Raw genomic sequence first — 13,226 nt, 5'->3', positions numbered from 1 at the left:
AATTTGTTGGTATTTTTTCATTATGTAAAAAAAAAAAAAAAGAAACCCAGTGGTGATTAAATACCACCAAAAAATAACACTCTATCTGTCTCAAAAAACGCAAAAAATTAGATTTTGGTACAGTAATGCATTACTGAGTAATTGTCATTCAAATTGTGACAGCACTGAAATCTGAAAATTGGCCTGGGCAAGAAGGGGGAAAAGTGTTTGGTATTGAGGTGGTTAAATACAAAATGCAAATGTTTTATTATACTACACACTTTACAACTAAAAATTCTCCAACCTTTTCTATCACTTTTTTTTCTTTTTAGGTTGGTTTTATTTAAGTCGATTGGAAAGTGTATAGGAATAGTAAACAACCAAAAAAGTTAATATAAAGTTTGCATTAAGGAAAAAGGCAGTAGATAAACTTAAGCACGTGTAACTGTTTTAACAGTGTATTTAGATATCTTTCACCAGAGTACCACTATTCCATATAAAATAACTAGAAAAAAAAAAAAAAAAAACATAAAAAGCATTGTGTTTGGGGCTACAGGGTTCCTTCATCAATCTAGTGTGCTACATGATCTTAAAATTGTTTTCAAACTTATTTAAAACAATTCTGTCGCCACCTAGACACCTTTTTACTAAGAGTGCCCTAAAAAAAGATTAGTAATACTTACATAACCTCTTATTTTTATTTATTTATGTATTTATTTTTTTAAGACCCATATTTATAATCCTTTGACAATTATAGTAAACCCCCGCTCCATCGCGGTTCAGTTTTTGCGGTCCCGGTATATTGCGTTTTTTTGTAATGTTATGTTACTATATAAATCATTAAAAATGAAATATTTTTGTGTTTTCCATAGCTCTTGCTATGTCTCTCAGTATCTTTTATGTGTTTAAATGAGTTAGTTTCTATTGTTTTAAAAGTGTGTTTAACCACCTCCCACCCGGGCCATTGTACATATACGGCCGGGTGGGAGTCTCGTCCTTCTGAATGGACGTTCCGGAACGTCCTTCAGAAGGAGAGAGATCGCGCCGCCGCGGGCACGCGCAGTGGCGCGATCTCGATGTGCCTGTGTCCCTCGGACACAGAGCAACATCATTCGGCAGGAGGGCCCTGTGATTGGCCCTCCTGATCACATGACGGCTGTGTCCAATCACAGCCGTCATGTAATGTAAATAGAGCCGTTGTAACGGTTTCGATCTCTTCTCCTCCTGACAGATCCTGTCAGTGAGGAGAAGAGGGATGATCGGTGCTGCTGCGGGGGTGATCAGTGAGTATTTCTAATTACTCACTGATCACAGGGGGGGTCTGTGCTGGTAATCAGAACATTGATTACCAGTGCAGCCCTGGGGGGGGAGGGGTGCCACTAAGCCACCAGGGATGCCCACCCATGACCACCAGGGATGCCCACCATGGCCACCAGGGATGGCAAGCAGGGCTCAGAGAGCCCCCCAGTGCCCTCCCTATCAGTGTTGCCCACCAATGCCATCTATCAGTGCTGCCCACCAGTGCCATTATTGCCATCTATCAGTGCCGCCCACCAGTGCCCATTATTGCCCACCAGTGCTGCCTATCAGTGCCCCCCATCAGTGCCGATCAGTACCACCCATCAGTGCCGATCAGTGCCGATCATTGCCGCCCAACAGTGCCACCTATCAGTGCCCATCAGTGCCGCCAATCAGTGCCCATCAGTGCTGCCTATCAGTGCCCATCAGCACTGCCTATCAGTGCCTACCAATGCTGCATATCAGTGCTATCTATCAGTGCCACATATCAGTGCCCATCAGTGCTGCATAACAGTGCTACCTATCAGTGCCCATCAGTGCTGCATATCAGTGCCACCCCATCAGTGCCACCCCATCAGTGCCACCCCATCAGTGCCACCCCATCAGTGTCTCCTCATCAGTGCCTGTCAGTGCGGCATCATCAGTGCTCATCAGTGCAGGAAAAAACATATCTATTTACAAAATTTTATAACCTAAACAAAAAACTTTTTTTTTTTTTTTTTCAAACTTTCCAGTCTTTTTTTATTTGTGCACCAAAAAAGAAAAAAAGCTGATGGTGATCAAATACCACCAAAAGAAAGCTCTATTTGTGGGGAAAAAATGACACAAATTTGGTTTAGGTACAGCGTTGCATGACCGCACAATTGTCATTCAAATTGCAACAGCGCTAAAAGCTGAAAATTGGTCTGGGAAGGAAGGGGGTTTAAGTGCCCAGTATTGAGGTGGTTAAAGACCTTAAAATGCTTTTACATGTACAGTGACAGTAAAAAAAAAAAACATGCCTACAATGCATTTTAATAGGGTCTTTCTATTTCGCAGATTTTCATTTTTCGCGGCTGGGTCCGGAACGTAACCCCCGCAATGGAGGGGGGTTTACTGTAATGCCTTTCTTAGAAGGTACCATATACCAAAACATTAATGCTTCATATGTTGCATTTACAAAGTATACATGCTTGTATACATACTGACTGAATTGCCATAGCGTGTGTACATACTGCTATAGTTTACAGCGAAACAGATACCTAATAAACTATATCAAGCTGCTGGAATGTTTTAGAAGTAAAATTCTATGGCTACTGAACTTATTTTTTTCAAGATATAGGTTGTAGGAGCTTTGCTAGTGGAAGCGATTTTACATTTATCCACAAAATAACACATTCTGAACAAGAATAAACCCTGGCACATTCTTTGCGAGTTCCATTAAAAGTATAGAAAAACATCTTTAAATGTCTTCCAGAATTTTGTATAATGGAGGAAAATTATATCCAAGTGTACAGAAACTTTTATCCTCCATTAGCTGTACAGCTAAATTGTTAGTTCTCACAGATTTTTATTTTTATGACAAATACACTTTGTGAAGGTTGATTACTTTCCAAAGTCTACATTTGAAGGTTTGTACAAAAGGGATATTTCCTTTGTGTGTATGATATTCTGCATGGGCAAGCTGCCCACATCAGGTATTTTGAAATGTAATATATGAGGGCGCTAAGGGTAATCCTATACAGAAGGTGGCACTATGATGCTTTATGCTAGAATAAAAAGGTATTTGGAATGCCTGTGAAATGTGTCACATTTGATTCTGGGTCACCAGGCTCGGTGGTGAGTTGTAGGTGATGAGTTGTATTAATTCTCAGCTAAATGTTTAATTGTTCTTCTCATATAATAGAGACATGATAATACAGCCTGATCCTACATGTCAAAGCCTTTTTCAAACACACAAAAACTGAATGTACATGTGTGGATTATAGTTAAACAAGATCTTTCAGCAATCACATTATATGACTGCCATCTGTGCCACACCCCCTGATCAAGAAAGATTAATAGAGAAGTGTGGGGTTTTGTTTTTTTACTTACCTGATGTTGCATCTTTCCCCCGTCGACTCTAACACTGAGAACTGAGTGATCAAACACCGCTGATTACTCAGTTCTCCCCCCCGCCCCATGCTTCCTGGAGTGCTGGACTGTGGAGGGGGTGGGAGGGGGCAGCTCAGGCGTTCAGCAGCTTGCTGAGAGGCTGAGCAGGGTGCCAGTACAGGCATGTGGGCAGATCCTGACTTCATTGTCATGATCTTGCCTGAGCCTGGACCCGTTCTGTTATGCCAGCCAACAGCAGGCTTCTGCTGAAAACGGGTCACAGGAGTGCAGAACATACTGCACTCCTGTGATCCACAGGAGAAGTAAAGCACTCCCTTAATATATGCTTAAAGAGGAAGTAAACCCGTTTACAAAATGTGAAAAAAAAAAACCTGTAAAGACAAAGGCATAATGAGCTAGTATGCATCGCATACTAGCTCATTATGAAGTACTTACCTAAAAACGAAACCCCCTCAGTGCCGACAGGACGGCCGACATGTACGGCCGTCCTGCTTCCTGGATCTTATCCTCCGGCCATCTGATTGGCCGGGGGTGCGATTACATCACTCTCGCGCATGCGCGCGGGAGCCGCCGTTCACGGCACTGGTATCTGAAGGAACGGCACGGGTGGCCGTTCCTTCAGAGCACATGCACCGATGACGTCATCACCTGGATGCACTGTAAATATGCACCGTTTAGGAGATATTTATAGCACCTATAGGTAAGCCTTAATGTAGTCTTACCTATAGGTAAATGTAAACAAAAGGGGTTTGCAACCTCTTTAACAAATTACTAAATTACAATATTAAGTGTTTATATGCTATTGTTAGATTTTTTATATACTGCGACCACAGGTTCACTTGCTAGAATAACTTTGCAGAAAAATGTTGTTAGACAGATGTCTCGTACTTATGATTCTTGGAATGTCCTGTTGTAGAACCTAGAGGCATTTAACTGCTTGCCGCCTGCCTGTCGCGATGTGGCTGTACGGCGATACGCAGGAGCAATCCTGGGGGCGCGCACACACCACCGGAGGCATGCCCACGCCCCCATTCGCCAGGGGGAAGCTGACTCAGGGGGGCGGCGGCCGCAATTGCAGCTGGGCACCCGTGATTGCTCCCTGTGGAGAGAGAACGGCAGTCTGCTGTTTTAAAAGCAGCAGACCATTGTTCTCTCTGGATTCAAGACAGAGCACCTGTGTTTCTCCTATTTAGGATCACAGGTCTCTGTGTTGATTCCACAATCCCATCCCCCTCACAGTTAGAAAACACCCCCTAGTCAATGTAACCCTTTGACCGCAACTGGGTTAACCCCTCCCCTGCCAGTGTCATTATTACAGTAACAGTGCATATTTTTAGCATTGATTACTGTAGTAATGTCACTAGTCTCCCAAAAAATGTCAGTTAGGGCTCTGATCTGTCCTCTGCAATGTCACTGATCACCGCCATTACTAGAATAAATAAAAATAGAAAGGACATAAATCTTTCCCCTAGTTTGTAAACACGATAACTTTTGTGCAAACCAATCAAAATACGCTTATTCTGATTTTTTTTACCAAAAATATGTAGCAGAATAAACAAGCAAAAAAATGGGGGAGCAAGCCCTGAACATGTATATCTAAAGCCGGTGCAGCTATGGACCAAGCAACATGTATATTAAAAAAGAATAGCGCACACATGCAAAAGAAATGACTATCAAATATGGAGACAATCCATAAATAAAAATGGGGATTTAGTCCCACCATATGGCCATATCGTGCTCAAGCCCACCACTACGTCAAAGTACCCCATTATCAGTGGGTCCTACACTATCCATAAAAAAGGGGTGAATCCAGCCTTTCTAACCCTTGGAGACAACACTCCTTGCTGGGATGGATGTGCTAATGCACTACAAAGGACTCCTCCTATATCTACTTGATAGTGGACACCGATAGAGTACAGGTGTGTGTGGGGGGTGGGGTGCTCAACCTCAGAAGTCTGGTCAGACCGAATACATAATAAACAAGCAAAAAAATGGGGGAGTAAGCCCTGAACATGTATATCTAAAGCCGGTGCAGCTATGGACCAAGCAACATGTATATTAAAAAAGAATAGCGCGCACATGCAAAAGAAATGACTATCAAATATGGAGACAATCCATAAATAAAAATGGGGATTTAGTCCCACCATATTTGATAGGGTCGAGTGAGGGCCATCTTGCCCTCACTCGACTTCCTGTCTCTGAGGATCCGAGACCGGATAGTTTTCCCCGCTGCCGGCGTCTGGGACGCGGCGGGAGGGGGGGCACCTCTTCCCCTGCACCGTAAGGGTAATTCCGCGACGAATCCGCCACTGGGACCACCCTTATCTGAAAGCCGACCGCCCGCCGTTTAAAAAAATACCGGGGTTATGGCAGCTATTTAGCTTTTAATGGCCGACGCATATAGTCATTAGGTTGCTTGTATATGGCAAACAGGTGACGGTGACTGATGGGGTGACAGGTGACGATGACTGATGAGGTGACAGGTGACGATGATTGATGAGGTGACAGATGACGATTATTGATGAGGTGACAAGTGACGATGATTGATGGGGTGACAGATGACAATCACTGACGGGATGACAAGTGACGATGATTGATGGGGTGACAGATGACAATCACTGACGGGGTGACAGATGACAATCACTGACGGGGTGACAAGTGACGATGATTGATGGGGTGACAAGTGACGATCACTGAAATCATTGCAAATCGCGGGACGCCTGTGCGTTGCCCGTGATTTGCAATAGCACCCCAAACGCTGTGCGATGTTACTGCGATTTCCGCCTGCCGAATCGAGGTAACATCACGCAAACATTGCATGATGCCCCAAAGAAGCTCTTGTACCTTTTTTGGGCGTCATGCGATGTTTGCGCGCGATGTTACCGCAATTCGGCAGGTGGAAATCGCGGCATCGCACAGCGTTTGGGGTGTTATTGCAAATCACGGGCAATGCACAGGCGTCCCGCAATTTGCAATGATTTCCGGATTGCGGGCAGAATCGCGGTGATTCTGCCCGCGATCGCTACGCTCACATGTGAACGTAGCCTTATGGGTGTCAATTTCTGGGCACTGATGAGGTGACTGTTGGGTGACAGGTGCAATTGGGGGGGGCTGAGGACTGTGTGGGGACCTTTATTTTTGTGCTTTTACTTTGTGACAGGTGTACAGAGCAGTAACTCACTGGAAACTGTGTGAGGGGAGAAGAGCTAGTAACAGTGAGTTACTGCTCTTTGTTTACATTTTGTGATCGGCTGTGAATGGATTCACAGCCGATCGCATAGTAAACAGTCACTGTCAGTGACTGTTTACTACTGCCGGTGACAGCTGTGTTCCTAGGGAACACAGCGCCACCGATATGACCGCGCTGCGCGCTCCCGATCGCGCCATGTGCGGTCATCTTCTGGGCTCCTGTATTGTGATCAGCTGTGTCATTGGAACACAGCCGATCACGTGGGAAACAGCCACGCCCATTGGCTGTTTCCCCCCTGCCGGTGACGGGGGGGGGTGTCCCGGGGACACCCCGACACTGGCAGTGCAGGGCGGTGCGCACACGATCACGCGCCTGCCCTGCTTTTCTGGGATCGCGTCATATGATGTCTTCCCAGAACAATGGCCGCACCGTCCCGCCGTCAATTGACGACGGGCGGGCGGCAAGTGGTTAAGATTTAAAAATGGCGCCACCCGGCGTATACATGTCACCACGCATGCGTCGCCGCGGTGGTGGCGCGTGCGCAATGACGTGTCGGCGCCAGGCGGCGCCATTTTTAAAATGAAGGCGCCTCTGGAAAAGGTAAGTGAAACACAGCCGCACTAGTATGCCCGCAACCCCGCATCCTCTTGTACCATGCTTGCCACCCTACATTCTCCTGTACCATGCCAGCCACACTGCATTCTCCTGTACCATGCCAGACACCCTGCATTCTCCTGTACCATGCCTGCCACCCTGCATTCTCCTGTACCATGCCTGCCACCCTGCATTCTCCTGTACGATGCCAGCCACCCTGCATTCTCCTGTACCATGCCAGCCACCCTGCATTCTCCTGTACCATGCCTGCCACCCTGCATTCTCCTGTAACATGCCCGCCACCCTGCATTCTCACCCTAGGCTTATACTCGAGTCAATCATTTTTCCCATATCGGCTTATACTCGAGTATATACGGTAATAAGAATTTTCAGATGAATGTTTGTATGAATGTTCTTTTGAAAATCTACTAGTGTATGGCTGGCTTTAGTCTTTTTGTTCTACATTGAGGTATTTGGGAGTCTGGAGGTCAATCAATATAAGGTATGTCGAGATAACAGAAGTTAGTTTCTTTTAGTTATTGACGTGCTTCTTATGCAAATTCTTTGGTGCATTATTTATTATGTAAACTTTTTTACGTTTGGGATGGGCCTACATGTAAACTGTCCAGAATCGGGGCTTAAAAACCTCCTATTTATTAAAGAGGACAAATACTTGGAAAACCTGCCATGTCCAAGGATCTCTGCTTGTGTAAATTCTTTGCTTTCAAATCTTTACTTTTACTTTGTTACCTTTCTTTCTAGAAAAAACCTTCAGAACCTTCACCTTTAGCAGAGATTGTTGCTTTCCTTATTACCCCATTATTCTGGAAAATACCAAATAAAGCGTCCATTCCAGAGTCTCTTTCTTTGACCATATTCACATGGAGAGTTCAGTTCATCACTTCAGTCACTTCAAAATTTATCAGTTTTTCATCCATTTTTCATATGTTTTTCATATGTTTTTTCATCCATTTTTTCATCCATTTTTCATTTGTTTTTCATCTGTTTTTTTTTGCATCCACTACCAATGCAAGAATGGATGAAAAATGGACCGTTTGTCCGTTTACATCAGTTTTTTGTCCGATACGTTTTTTGACGGATGAAAAATAGGGCATTCATCCGTTCCAAAAAATGGACATTGACGGAAGCGGATGAAAACAGATGTTAACAGATGATCATCCGTTGTCATCCGTTTTCACATATAGATGCATTGATGTCCCTTTTTCATCTGTCAACGGATGGATGAAAAACGGACAAACGACTGTATGTGTGAAAGGGGCCTAAGGAAAAATCCGTCCAGCGGGGACAGAAAAATAAATGAAAAATTTGAAAGCAATTCCAACACTTCTAAATTTTTTACCAAAAATTTCAAATACAACTTTTGTTTTGCGTTCCATCCTAAAGCCCAGTTGAAGTTTTAGCTCACATGCTACAAATAAAATGTATGAGAAAAACAAGGCGCCTCTAAGTGCAGTATTGACTGTTTATTGCAACATCAAAGGGTTAAAAACACTTACAAGATGTTTCTTGTAATGAAGGCCAAGAGAAAACCTGTGATCGACCAATAACATCACCTGTAAACAAGAGGAACCGGTACTTAACTAGCCAGAGTCCAGGGAGCTGCTAATGTGTCAGTGTGCAATGAACACACAGCGTGGCAGGGCTTCCAGAAACCATGCTGGAATGCACGTGGCCAGTGTCAGGTGTGAGTGAGCAGTAACATGTTTTGGAGCATGCGCGGCTCCTTCATCAGACCTATGCCCACTGGGGATCCATTGGTTTTTGAGGAACAGTGGGGCAGGGAAATGGGAGGGGCTGAATGATAAATTATGTACGATATCGTGCCTGTTCATAGACAGACAACAGAGGGGAGGAGAGGAGGGGGAGGGAGCTGGCATACATGTCGGCATGATGTTTACTGTATATTCTACCATGATCGTACATGTATGGACATTTTCAATAAGAAGATAGTGAACTGGTGGAAAAAGAATGTATAAAAATGGGTGGAATAAAAATGGAATAAAACCGGGGGGTTAAAACCAGGAGCTAAGGGCAAAAAAGGTGTAGAGCAAAGGATAGAAAAATGGGGATAAGAAGTAGTGTATTACAAACAAAAAAAAGGAAGCCCTACCACGCTGTGTGTTAGTTGCACGCTGACACACTAGCAGCTCCCTGGACACTGGCTGGCCGAGTACCGGTTCCTCTTATTTACAGGCAATGCTGTTGGTCAATCACAGGTTTTATCTTGGCTTTCATTACAAGGAACATCTTGTAAGTGTTTTTAACCCTTAGATGTCATAATAATTGGTCAATACTGCACTTAGAGGTCCCTTGTTTTTTTTCTCAACTAGCCCATTAACATCTCTTTGGAGTGCACAAGGAAACCTGAGTACCTGGCAGAAACCCATACAAGCACCGGGAGAACATGCAAATTTCATGCAGGTAGTGTCATGGTTTGGCTTTCAATTGATGACCCTGGCAAGAAGAAGTGCTAACCACTAAGCTGCTGTGCCCCCTTTTCAACCAAACCTCAAGGTTTGCTACCAGATAGTCAGTCAGGGTGTCTTCCTGCACCACCATTCTCGGAGATTCCAGGGGCATTTAACTCTTGGAACTTTACATAGCCATGTAAAAGTGGCTCTTGTGATAGAGGTGATGGAGCCGGTTGTTTTTTGGTAGCTAACCCATACCAGTACAGCTGGGGTCTAATTTTTCCTTTTAGCAGTCTCTTCAGCTTCATAAACAGGTGGGGGGTACTGCGCTTCTGGGTTGATAATGTATGAACTGTGCTTTAGTATAAATGCCTGTCACACTAAAAAAAGGGAACTATAACATGTGTGGGTGATTTAAATAAATAAGATAAATCCGTACTCAAATACAAATACCACAGTGCTAAAATATTGACACGGCACTCTAAAAATATATAAATAAATAAAAAAATATATAATAAAAGAATTATAGAAAACCACTTAAAGTGCTGATAATGTTATAGTGACAGATAAAGTGCTCAGGTGCATATAAATAAATATAATAGACAAAGTTAAAGTGTCCTCTGTGCTCCACAAAGATACAACAGTCTGGGTGAAATATAGTCCAAATGGTTAGGGTAAGTGTTCAAGTGGGGGGAATTATCCACAGGTGCTGCTCCTTCACCTAACACCGTGCTTAGGGTGGTGGGGTGCTTCTCCTCAACCCCTCTAAGTGTTCTAGCAGCTCACCTTAAGGTCTAAGGGTAAAGGCCTTATAGTTAATCCAGGGGGCTCCTCTCCAATCCTATACCGTGCTCCACTAGGGCCAGATATCTGGGCTGCTGCGGGTGGGTTGGCTCTCTCTCCCTCTCCAGGCTCCCAGCGGTCTCAGTGGATCTCAAAACAAAGGCTCGAAATAGTGCAAGTATGTCATGGAAAACGGGGTGCTTTATTTAAATAAGGTTAAAAACACTCACATTTGTTGAATACAACAAGCGCATAAAGTAGCATCGGAGTGGGGTCGCAGTCCTCACTTCCGCAATGTGCGTCACTTCCGGTCCGAGCGTCCCTACGCGTTACGCCACTTCCGCGTCACGTGGCTTCTTCAGGGGTTCAAAAAAGGTGTAGAGCGAAGGATAAAAAAATGGGGATAAGAAGTAGTGTATTACAAACAAAAAAAAGGAAGCCCTACCACGCTGTGTGTTAGTTGCACGCTGACACACTAGCAGCTCCCTGGACACTGGCTGGCCGAGTACCGGTTCCTCTTATTTACAGGCAATGCTGTTGGTCAATCACAGGTTTTATCTTGGCTTTCATTACAAGGAACATCTTGTAAGTGTTTTTAACCCTTAGATGTCATAATAATTGGTCAATACTGCACTTAGAGGTCCCTTGTTTTTTTTCTCAACTAGCCCATTAACATCTCTTTGGAGTGCACAAGGAAACCTGAGTACCTGGCAGAAACCCATACAAGCACCGGGAGAACATGCAAATTTCATGCAGGTAGTGTCATGGTTTGGCTTTCAATTGATGACCCTGGCAAGAAGAAGTGCTAACCACTAAGCTGCTGTGCCCCCTTTTTAACCAAACCTCAAGGTTTACTACCAGATAGTCAGTCAGGGTGTCTTCCTGCACCACCATTCTCGGAGATTCCAGAGGCATTTAACTCTTGGAACTTTACATAGCCATGTAAAAGTGGCTCTTGTGATAGAGGTGATGGAGCCGGTTGTTTTTTGGTAGCTAACCCATACCAGTACAGCTGGGGTCTAATTTTTCCTTTTAGCAGTCTCTTCAGCTTGCCACAGGGTCTTTACCTTATCATCAACTGCTCTTGCACAACAGTCACTGGTTTTCTTCCAGAAATCAGAAGAGCTATTGGAAATTGATGTTTCAATCATTATTGCAAGTCTGCACTTTTGAAGTTATTATTGATGTGGTGACAAGTGGGGTGGAAGGTATATAATCATGTATTGGCATTTTATTTATGAGCATACAGGACAAGCAGAACATTGCTGATCAGGGTTATGGGCTTAAATACCTCTAGTGTCAGATCAATACCAAAGTCAAAGTATTGCTAAGGGTTAAATGCCCAAGGAGCTAATATAACCACAGCAAAGGTAAAAGCCATGTTAATTCTTCAAAATAAAAGACAATGAATAAAGATTGACTGAACAGAGAATAAAGGTTGTGTCACAAGTAGGTGGCAAAGATTCACCATGAGGGGCAACACTTAAGATTGCCTTGTCTTCGCCAGAGCTCCTCATGGTGGAGATGGAGCACTCCACGTCTAATTTTTTTTAATCTCTAATTTTAATTTGCTTTGAAACATTTAACAAAATCAACTAAAGCTAAACAATATATCATTGGTAAGCACCTATGTTTCTTGACATTATCTTGCTGAACAGCAGGACTGCTCATCAATCAGCTAAAAGCAACTAAAAATATGTAGTTTCTCCTGTTGTTTATGTTGCTTGGAGAACTAAATTCTTTCATTATTTTGCCTCACTATATATCAAGTGCAGTAATGCCATGATTTCACTCAACCCAGGCATTACCAGACCTGTGTAGGGGGATAGCTGCCAGAGATGATACCTACGTGTGAATTCAGAGAACTTGTTTGTTGTATTTAAACCAATTACTGGGTAAATAGAAGCCAACAGCCTAATTTGTGGTAAATACTTACTGAGATTGTTGCTAGAAAATTTTTTCTCACTTCTGTTATTTATTTTATAATACATTCAATAACTTAAAATAGAAAAAAGTGATTTCAAAATATCACAATTACCCTTATCTTTGTATTAACGGCAGATAGCAAAGTAAATGTACAACAATACATATTACAGTACATGAGAGGTTAGCACTTCTCTTTGTTCAGATGATTTATATCTACTTTCTTGCCTGGAAACCATTATCTTGACAATTCAATCGGCTTACACTGGAACACTTGTTTTATTGCAGCTATAGGTTATTAAATTAATCTTCCATTCTTACTTCATTCTTTTTACATTCTTTTTTTTTTTCTTTTTTTAAATGATAAATCAGAAATGGCTCTGTGACATTTGTCTGTTGATCTGTCAATCTATCTGTCAAAAGAGAAAGGAGATACTGTAATTGCTGCTGCTTGGTACCACACCAGTATTAACAATGTGATACATGGGCAAGTGTTTTACAAAGAATCCCCATAGAAGGCAGTCCTCCCTGTTCTTCATAAGCATCTGCCACAACTTTACATTTTTCGAATTTAAAAGTCATCAGTAAATAGCCACACAATTTTCAGTGTGTTTTTTCTTTTCTAATGTGCAGTAACACACACACACACACACACACACACACACACACACACACACACACACACACACTCACACACTTGTTTTGCTATATTGCTATACTTTTTAGGCTGTAAGGCCCACTACCTCCCACTCTGTTTTATTTACTATTCAGAATGATCTAAGATGGATGCTGCCCTTGCTTTTTTATAGGAGGTGGGAGGGTGTGGGAGGGAGGGTATGCTGATTGGCTGGAATGTGTCTGCTGACTGTGAGGTTCAGGGTCAAAGTTTGCCTCAATGATGAAGTATAGGGGGCGGACCGAACATCGCATAT

The sequence above is a fragment of the Pelophylax lessonae genome, assembly GCF_965119305.1.
Source record: "Pelophylax lessonae genome assembly, chromosome: 4".
Lineage (NCBI taxonomy): Eukaryota > Metazoa > Chordata > Amphibia > Anura > Ranidae > Pelophylax > Pelophylax lessonae.
Note: the sequence above shows the minus strand (reverse complement) of the source record.